This window comes from Macrotis lagotis, chromosome 5 (genome assembly GCF_037893015.1).
Source record: "Macrotis lagotis isolate mMagLag1 chromosome 5, bilby.v1.9.chrom.fasta, whole genome shotgun sequence".
Classification (NCBI taxonomy): Eukaryota; Metazoa; Chordata; class Mammalia; order Peramelemorphia; family Peramelidae; genus Macrotis; species Macrotis lagotis.
In genome coordinates this window covers 264248526-264258963 of record NC_133662.1, presented here as the reverse complement: position 1 = coordinate 264258963, position 10438 = coordinate 264248526, and positions in this window count along the sequence as shown.

Sequence of the window (10438 nt, the reverse complement as noted above, 5' to 3'; positions counted from 1 at the left end):
GCCCGGCTCCGTGCCCAGCCCCTCTGGCCCATCAGCACAGGCCCGCACCGCCCTTGTGCCCAGCACAGTGATGCCATCTGGGTCATCTTTGCCGGGGAAGGACAAGGTCCAGGGGTGGACCCGCACCCGCGGCCCACCCACGGACACCCCCGGATCACGGCTCCCTCTGCTCCCTTTCTGGTGGGAGCTTCCCTTTCACAGACAGGCCTGGGGGAATCAATCCCTGCAGCCACTGCAAAGGGGGGAGGGTCTCCTCTCTTTAAGCAAAAAAAACCGGGTCTTTTTTTTGGTTTTAGGTTTGTTTGGGGTTTTTTGCAAGGCAGCGGGGTTAAGTGACTTGTCCGAGGCCACACGGCTGGGTCATTATGAAGTGTCTGAGGTCAGATTGGAACCCAGGTCCTCCCGACTCCAGAGCCGCTGCTCCAGCCACTGCGCCCCCTGGCCAGCCCGACAAACTGGGTCTTTAAGAAACCTGCCTCCTAGATGCCATCAGGACGACTCCCCCAAAATCTGTGAGGGTCTCAGGTAACCCAGGAAGCCGGCAGTCGGGCCTAGGGAGGAGTCCTTCCAGCAGTCACCTACAAGATGGACGAGGACCCTTTGGCCCAGGATGCACACGTATGGAAAACCCCCCTCCTGCCGGTGCCCCTGTATCACGAGGCTCCCCCAAAAGTCTTCTGGCCTGCAGGATTGGGGGGTCTGGGTGACGTCATCCCACCCTGTCTTTAATAAAAGCCAAAGCGTAGGAAGCTCTCACCAGAATGACATCACGTAGCCCCTCCAGGCGGGCCTTGGCCCGCGAGCGTGGGCCGCGTCCTGGGGGCTCCCCTGCCCTCGCACCTCCTCTCCCCTCCACCTGTGTGTGTGTGTGTGTGGGGGGGGGGGTGATACCTGAGCGCATGCGCATTCCTCCCTCCCGCCTGGCCCTGAGCGGAACCAGGAAGAAGTTGGGTCTGCGCCTGCGCCGTCCTAGCCTCCCGCTCTGCAGGAGTCCGGAAGTGCGTCAGACCGGGGCCTCCCGCTCACATCGTGAGGTATTGTGGGAAATGACCAGGAAACAAACGCATACACACCCCGAAGCTTTGTGGGCATTCTGGGAAATGGAGTCTCGGCGCAGAAAACCTTTTCCGGCCCCCCCCAGCACGCGCAGTGCCCCGTCCCAGCCACGAGAGGGCGCGCTGGGCCTCTTTGCGAGGCGTCGCTGGCCAGGGTCCTGGACCCCGGCTTCTGTTCCCCAGGACCTGGAGCTGGTCCCCAGGGATGCTCCGCCCCCTCCATCCTGCCCTGGCCTGGCTCCTCCGGCGCAGCCTCTCCCTGCATTCCTTTTGTGTCCTCCGTAGGGAAGGGGCCTGCCTCTCCAAAGAGGGGACCCTCCCAGTCCATCCAGGGAAGATGCTGAGGATGCTCCTGGGGGAGCTGGTGGATGCCGACCCCCCGGCGGGTAGGGGCCCGATGGACGAGCACCTGTGGCACAGAAGGACGCCAGTCCTGCCTCCGGGAACTCCTGTTCCACTGAGGAAAACCACACGAGGTGGCCCCCTCACCTCTTGCCCAGAATCCCCAACAGTTGTCCTAAACGGTACCAAAGAAAGGTGGCTGATGAGAGAGGTAGTGCAGTAATCAGAGTAAACACTCAGATGGGGCAGTCTGAGGGGGGCATAAGACCCCCCCACCCCAGGGGTGATGACAGCAATCAGACCGAGGAAGGGGGAGCCAAGAGTATGGAGGTGAAGTTTGGCTGACAGTTTTAGCTTGATCTGTCTGGGCGTGGGCTCTGGTCCCAGGCACCCAGGCAGCCTTTGGGTCAGGGTCTGGTCCCGGGGGTGTCCTGCTCACTCTGCTTTCTCTTGGCTTACTTCAATCTTAATATACATTATTCATGACGTTGAGGGATAGGGCCTCCATATTATTATTATTATTAATGTTATAGCTTTCAGTGACAGAGACTTTTGTTAGGAATGCCTCACCATCTGTGGCTTTGACTGCTTAAGGAATCTGAATTATGGCTTTCATCGACAGGGACCCCACACTAAGGTTTAGAAACAAGGGCATGGCTATGCGTATAAGCCCTTGGAAATCAGGAATAGAAACTAAACTAATTTCTGAAGTTCAGATTTGACCTCTTTTGCAGGCTGCTCAGCCATTTGATAAAGTCACAAAAAATGGAAATATTCTGTTTTAGAGGGTTGTGTAAATGGAGCACACAAAGGCTGCTTTCATGGAGCTAGGAGCTAGAATGAGCCATCTGGACAGCAATGTGTATGCAAAGAAAGTAGCAAAAAATGACCATTCCTTTTGACTCAGAGATTCCACTTCTATGTCGATGCCCCAGGACAGTCATTGGCTAAAAAGAGAAACTTCTTATAAACCCTGTTTCAAATTAAAATAATTACTATAAGTTTTTACAACTATTCCTGGTCAAACGTCGATTTTTCTTAGTTTATGGTGAGGAATAGAATGTATCCTCTTTAGACTTTATTTTTTTTTATTTTTTTTAGGGTTTTGCAAGGCAAATGGGGTTAAGTGACTTGCCCAAGACCACACAGCTAGGTCATTATTGAGTGTCTGGGACCAAATTTGAACTCAGGTCCTCCTGACTCCAGGGCCGGTGCTCTATCCACTGAGCCACCTAGCCATCCCCACATATGCAATTTTAAAGGAGACATGGACCTTCTCTTCAAGAAGCATAGCTACTCTTTCATTTTTTAAGAAATAAATTATAGGGTGGCTAGGTGGCGCAGTGGATAGAGCACTGGCCCTGGAGTCAGGAGGACCTGGGTTCAAATCCGACCTCAGACACTCAATAATGACCTAGCTGTGTGGCCTTGGGCAAGCCACTTAACCCCATTTGCCCTGCAAAAAAAAAACCCTTAAAGAAATAAATTATAGTTTGGTGTGTCTTTCTCTTAGACCTTAGCAACAACTTTCTAATCTTATCACTAGTTAAGTAGCCGCCCCCTCCTTAGACTTTAAAGGCAGCCAAGTGCACCCTCCTTGGTCCAGAAAAGAGCGGCATCCTTTATCATTTGAAAGGACTACTTGCCCCGCCCTCCATGTCCTTAACTAACCCCCCTAAATGGCAAAATAGCATGGCAGAGGGGTCCTTAGTGGATAGTGGATAGAACACCTAGAGTCCAGAGGACCTGAATTTGAATCCAGACCTCGGGAACATCACTTCACTCCGTGGCCTTGCAAAAAAGCCGCCCAAAATAGCATCGCAGAAAGATGGGGGTTTTGACATGCAACGGCAGAAGCGTCTGCAGGGCAGCTCAAGGTTCTGCTCGCCTCCCATTGCTCCTGCACACTCTTTCTGATCCCCCTCAACACGGAGGGTCACTACTCGAATGGCCAATAAAACGACGTGTCTAACCCATCTACTTTTTCTGTAATGTTACTTTACCCTCGTGTTTTAGGGTTTTTATAATTTGGGGGTTCACACCCGGCTTGAGCATCCCCCGATTGCCGTTGCTCGCCGCTCTCCGCTTGAGGGCGCTCGATTCCAGTCAGGGGAGGAGCCCGGAGAGGGGAACCTGCCGCCGGCTCCGGACTCCATTTCCCAGCAGGCACCGCGCTCTCGCCCTCCCCTCCCCCGCAACTTCCGGCCTGGTTTCTCGCGCGGGGGCCCTGGAGGGTCGGGGCGGAGTCAGGCAGCGCGCAGGCGCGGCCTCCCTCGCCCCGCCCCCCGGCCCCGTGACCGAGGCGGCGGCCCCGGTGGACACGCGTGGGGCGCTTCTCGTCGTTCTCAGTGACGCCTGGGCCAGACGCCGAGCCCGGGGACCCCCGCGGCCCCGCAGCGCTTCGGGGGGCGCTTGTGCCAGCTCCCTGGCCCGGGACGGCGCCCGCTGCCCCCGCCAGCTGCTGGGCATCACCGAGGCCGCCGCATGGCTCCCACTAAGCAGACACGAGGCACCCCGAGCCACGCATCACCCCACCCGCGGGAAGCTCCCCTGGCGAGGGGCGCTTGGGGGTGGTTCCGAGGGGAAGCGTCTGAGGCGGGGCGGCCCCAAGCGCCCCCACACCTTCGCATCCGCGTTCTTGGGCGAGCGCTCGCTGGCACCCTGTGGGCAAGGGCGACAGAGGGCGACCAGGAGTCCTTTCTGGCACCCTGTGGGCAAGGGCGACAGAGGGCGACCAGGAGCGCTCGCTGGCACCCTGTGGGCAAGGGCGGCAAAGGGCGACCAGGAGCGCTCGCTGGCACCCTGTGGGCAAGGGCGACAAAGGGTGACCAGGAACGCTCGCTGGCACCCTGTGGGCAAGGGCGACAAAGGGTGACCAGGAGTCCTTGCTGGCACCCTGTGGGCAAGGGCGACAAAGGGCGACCAGGAGCGCTCGCTGGCACCCTGCGGGCAAGGGCGGCAAAGGGCGACCAGGAGTCCTTTCTGGCACCCTGTGGGCAAGGGCGACAAAGGGGCGACCAGGAGCGCTCGCTGGCACCCTGTGGGCAAGGGCGACAAAGGGCGACCAGGAGCGCTTGCTGACGATCACAGCATGAAGGGGCGGTTCTTCGGAGGAGAAGTGCCAGCTCCAAGCAGAGACAGTGCTCCGCATCGGGAGTGGGCGAGGGCGGCTCTTTCTCCTTTTGCTTTTTATAGATTTTCATTGCTCTGTTTTTTGGTGTTTGGGGTTTTCTTGGTAAGGCAGTAGGATTAAATGACATCTGCAGAGTCACACACTAAGTATCAGGCGCCTGAATGTGAGCTCGGGTCCTGACTCCGGGGCCTCTCCATTGGGCCACCCAGACTGACACCGTCTTTTTGCTTTTGAATGGCAGCGTCACTTTCTGCCAGCATTCTTCCATTTTTGTGATGAGGGAGGGAGCAGATTCGTGTTGCTGAGCCTTTGGATTTATTAAGCATCATTTAATAAAGCCAGTTTCCTAACAAATCAGGACCCAGTCTCCTTGGCTGGCACTAGATTCCAAATACAGAAGCGGACAAATTTTTTTTAATGCCTTAAAGGAAAACAACTAACAGGACTTAGATCAGGTCACGAGAGTAAGTAATCTGACTTCTTATTAGAGGAAAGATTATGGGCTTTGCAAGTTGGGGACAAGCAGGTGCTATTCTCTGGAATCAGAAAGATTGCCCATGTCCCTCCCCACCAAGTATCTGTCCTGTTAAAGAAATAAGGAAGCAATAACTTTGACCAGAGTAGGGAGTTTTCAAATCATACGCAAGAATTGCTTGAGGATGTATAATTGTCAGAAAATTCCTTGCACCAGTCTTTGGATCTGATTGGTTACTGGTCAGCATTTCCTCGGTCCCACTTTTCAGCCACGCCAGACTACGTTCAAACAATGTAATAAAGTAGTTTCCCAGGACAAAAGTTGGACTAGATCCATAAGGTAATAGAAAAGGAACTGAGTTAGAAGATGGAATCAGTGAGGCCCACTCAATTCTCACACTTCCAGAGCTCCCATCATCCCATATATGTGGGTTGTTTTTTTTTTTTAGGTTTTTGGCAAGGCAAATGGGGTTAAGTGGCTTGCCCAAGGCCACACAGCCAGGTCATTATTAAGTGTCTAAGACCAGATTTGAACCCAGGTACTCCTGACTCCAAGGCCGGTGCTTTATCCACTATGCCACCTAGCCGCCCTATATGGGATTTTCAAGGCAATGGGGTTCAGTGGCTTGCCCAAGGCCACACAGCTAGGTCATTATTAAGTGTCTGAGACCAGATTTGAACTCAGGTACTCCTGACTCCAGGGCCCGTGCTCTATCTACTGTGCCACCTAGCCGCCCCCCATATATATGTTTTTTGAAGATAATGAAAAACAGGGAAAAAAATAAAACTGAGAAATTTAAAATGAAAAGATGTGTGATGTAGCATAATTGTGAATCTCCTTTACAGAGCTGAGCTATCTTTCAAGTCATGCTTCTCCTTTAGCATTTGTAATATTCCTTTTTTATTTTGTTGTAGTTTAATGGGCATCTACAATTCATTGCTAAATGTTTTATGTATGGAGACTTCCTTCCCATTAATGATTTCCTTTGGGTATGAAACTAGTATAATTTCTGGGTCAGAGGATACAGATGTTTTGGTCACTTTATTTGCACCATTTTAATTGCTTCCAAAATGCTCATACCTATTCAGAGCTCCACAAATAATACAGCAATATGTCTATGTTTATCTGTTTCTTCAACAATTTTAATTATCCCCTCTTTTATGGTTATTTTAATTTTGTTTATTTGTTCGCTTTCTAATTTTTAAAATGTACATTCCGTTCATTAATCCTCTCATTTTTATAATGCTTTGTTTTAATGCATATCCTTCAGTTATAAATTTTTCCTAAAAGCTACTTTTAGCCGTACCTCATTCTTTAGGATTTCATTTTTAGTTCTCCATTTCAGTCTGTGTCTTTTGCTCATGTTCCCTAAAGTGTTTTTTTTTTGTTCTATTGTGCTCATAAAACACAATATATTCACTATTTCTGTCTTTTAAAAAGTCTCTCTACCCTAATATATTTTTGAAAAAGTTACATGTGGGGACAGCTAGGTGGCATAGTGGATAGAGAACTGGCCTGTGAGTCAGGAGAATCTGAATTCAAATCCAACCTCACTCTTAATAATTACCTAGCTTTGTGACCTTGGACAAGTCATTTAACCCCATTGCTTTGCCAAAACAAAAATAAACAAAAGAAAAGGTTATGTGTGATACTGAGAGACACAAATTTTTTAATAGTCTCATTTTTAAAATGTGTGGTCTTTTAGTCTGGTTTTTCTAGAAGTTTGTCCAATGCTATATTTTTCCTTTTGTTTGTCTTTCTATTAACTTTGTTCAAATTTGAGAGAGGTGTTAAACTGTCCTGCTACTATGGTTGCTGTCTGTGCCCTCTTCAATTTAACTTTTCTATCATGAATTTGGATAATAAGACATTTGGGCCATGTGAGTTATCTTGTTATCTGTGATCTGTTGGGAGCCAGGGTCTCTAAGCTGTTTTACAGTCATAGCAGGAAGACTCAAGGCAGTCACACTGCCTGATGGAACAACATTTCCTTCTTCAGTACATATAGGGATTTCATGCATACCAATATTTATAGGTTTATTATTGATTACAATATTTACTCACCCTAATACTGGAATAATAAAGGAAGGATTTCAGAAAAACTCCTTGAATAAAACAGATTGTGAACTAACTCTGTCCAAATTTAACAGGACTGCCTCTCCCCGAGGCATACAAAAGGCTTCAACATTATGAAATCTCTGGAAAACCCAGCACTGGGAGTTCCAGGGAGATGTCAGAATATATACAGGGAAACCAGATACAAGATGGGTCAGATAGAATTCCAGGGAAATTAATAGTTTTGCCCCCCCTTACCATACACAGGAATCTATGAAAAAGATGGAGAGAAAATAGTTAGTACAGGTGACTGATATGTGAACTCCAGCAGCCTTAGTTTCATGGAAAAGAATAAGAAAGTCACAGAAACTGTGGTTTCTACCAACTAGGCCAGAAAGAAAAATTGGTTATTGTAAGAGTTAACAGATAGGTGGACAAAGCATAAAGACCCTCACTACAGACTGTTAAGGAAGTGTATCAAAAAACATTATCTACGCAAAAAAATATGAAAAACTCCATTAAAAGAATTGCTTGATTAATAACCCTAAATGAATTAACAATTATACAATGTAGTAATAAATAAGGTAACAGACAGGTTAAGGTCATCGGGGTCCGAGTAGGGATAAGAAATTAATTAACTATATGATTATTACTTAAACTTGTAATCACATGATTAAAACTTGTAACCATATGAACTATATGATTGATGATGAAAATTGTACACTCTTGTAACCAAGGAAATGATCTCAGCTTGCTTGCTTGAAACATACATGATTCTAAAACTATAAAAATAAATCCAAGCAGCTGACAGTCAACCTGCTCCTGCCTATACCCACTTGTTGACTCAACTCATTTCGCCGACTCTATCCCTCCTGTCAGGTTCTAAGAACCCCTCGGAGGCTGGACTCCCACAGTGATCCAATAGCATCTTTCAAGCAAAGATTTCTTAAAGGGAACTAATACAGGAGCTCTCTGGAATCTTTAGTGAGCAGAGCATCTCAGAGAGAAGCCTAAGTAGTTTTAATTAAAATCACATATCTGTAGGTCACTTAGCACAAACAACATCCACATGATGTGTGATTACTTTTGTCTCTTATTTTGTGAATTTGTACTTGATTTTTCTAGTAGCACAATGACAACTGCTGTTTTTGATTCCTTTGTTGCACAATGTATTCTGTTTTAGTCTCTTTTTTCCTGTATATATGATTGTTTTTAGGATGTCTTGAGGCCCCCAGTCCCTTTCAGTTCAGTGATTCTGCTATGAAAAATATTATCACATAGAATAAATAATAACGAGGGAAACTTTTCAGCAGAAAAGGACTAATTTTCCTTGAAGAAAAAGACTGCAAATTGCAACAGTTTCTAGACTTACGTGCAGTTTGAAAAGCTTGCCCCTCTCCTTCATGCCAGCCATTGATCAGGGTTACCATCTAATCAATACATTCCTCCCCATATCACTCTCTGATAATGTTTTCCCCACCCTGGTCATTATACCAGTGAGCACAGGGGAATGTACAGCAATATGTGTGAACTTCATTGAGCAGGCGCACTTGTAAAGGACAAGGACCCTGGGTCAACTCGGGACCAGATGGAGCAGGCTGATGAGGTTAGGGTTGATTCTTTGGTTTTACACTCACATAGCGGCACAACAGCCACAGGCAGACCCCAGTCTTTGTAATGTGTATGTACATTTTTAAACTCGCAGTCTCCTCTTACCTTCTGTGGAAGCCAAATGCCCTACAGTCCTCACATCCTGATACCACAAATGTACCTGGGGCTCATCGACTGCTCTTCCCCTTGACATGGAGCCAGCTGTCTTCTCTTCTCATCATACATTCCCTTAGTGATGTCTTCTACACTGAAGCTCTTCTGCATTAATTGTGTATAACAGTCCCCTTAAAACAGCTAGCTATTCACTGCCGTCTGTGATACTCGCTTCAGTTCTTGGGAGAGTGTCGTGTCCATCGCTGACTTAGGGCAACACCTGTTCAGGGCTGACATGAAAAAGATCGGCCTTTGTTTCCTGTGAAACCTTGCGGTCATTAAAGGAACTTTGTAATTTCTCCAATGCACCGTCCCTGCCTGTTGTCCAGTGATGTTCACCCCTGTGTAGGAGACCCGGAGGAGGTCGGAGTTGAAGAGGCGTTCATGGTGAGGTCCCCCCCACATGCCCCTGTTTGGGGATAATGCTGTGCTGATTGCCTGGATCCTTGAGGCATTACAGAGTCTTCTGGAAGATAGCTGAACGCTCTGGAGTCTGGCCTGATCATGCTTTGGAGAAAGGCCAAGTGAGAAGAGTGTCTGTGACCCAGCCTTTGAGTTAACAGCTTATTGATGGTACCTCTCTGGGACAGCTGGAATTAGGCCTGAAATTGTGACCCATTCTCCCATAAAAAAAAGAAAAAAAGAGTTTTGAGATCCTTTGTACCATCCACTGTGCTTTCTTAGTGGCCTACTGTCTTTGAATAGGAGTGAATTCTCAGACATCTTTCTATCCCCCTCACTATCCCATTTATCTATCTCTGTGTGGGGATCCCTGTTTCCAAACTGGATGTCATTTCCCTCTTGGTCAGAGGAGAAGCACCTTGGATGCCCAGTGGAAGAGACTAGGGAGTCTTTTATATAGGCCAGTGAGTGAAATAGTAGTCTTGGCAAGCATCTCCCTGAATCACTTATAATTTTAAAATGATGTTACCTAAGTGGTAGAGGTTAAGAGGGTTTTTAAAAAAGTTTTCTCACGTTGCTATATTGCTTCCTAAAAGACCTCACTATTTAATAGCACTTGTATAACTATATTTCAACTGCTATTGAATTTTATAACTCCTTTTAATGCATTTGATGAATATTAGAAATTTTTCATTTTAATGTTTATAGTTATTGAAGTTTAAACAGTTTTTATGATCATTATTGCTATTTGTTCTCCCCTAAAAATTTTTGATATCTTTTTTCAATGACCTTCAACTTTTTTCGTTTTAAATCTTAATTTTTTTTAAGCCAAGCTTGATAAATACCAATGAAAACTATCCTTTCCCTATATGAACAGTATTGCATTTGAAACTATGAATCCAGTTAGCTGGTTTTCTTTCTAAAAAAACATTTGATCAATTCAGTACATTAGCATCAAAGCTGGCCTGCTCATCTGTTGTTCCCTCAGAGTCATTTTCTCTTATTTCTTTCACAATTTTTAAAAATGTTTCATTGTCTCTCTTTCTTTTTGCATGACATCCTTCTGACCAAAAAAACTTTCCTTAACAAATATGCCTCAGCAGATGAAACAAACACTGTTTTCAAAATTCTATCTTTAACTTTGCATCTTTATTATTACTTCTATTTTCATGTCAATTGGGACTAACCCCTGAAACAAAGAATAAAAATGAG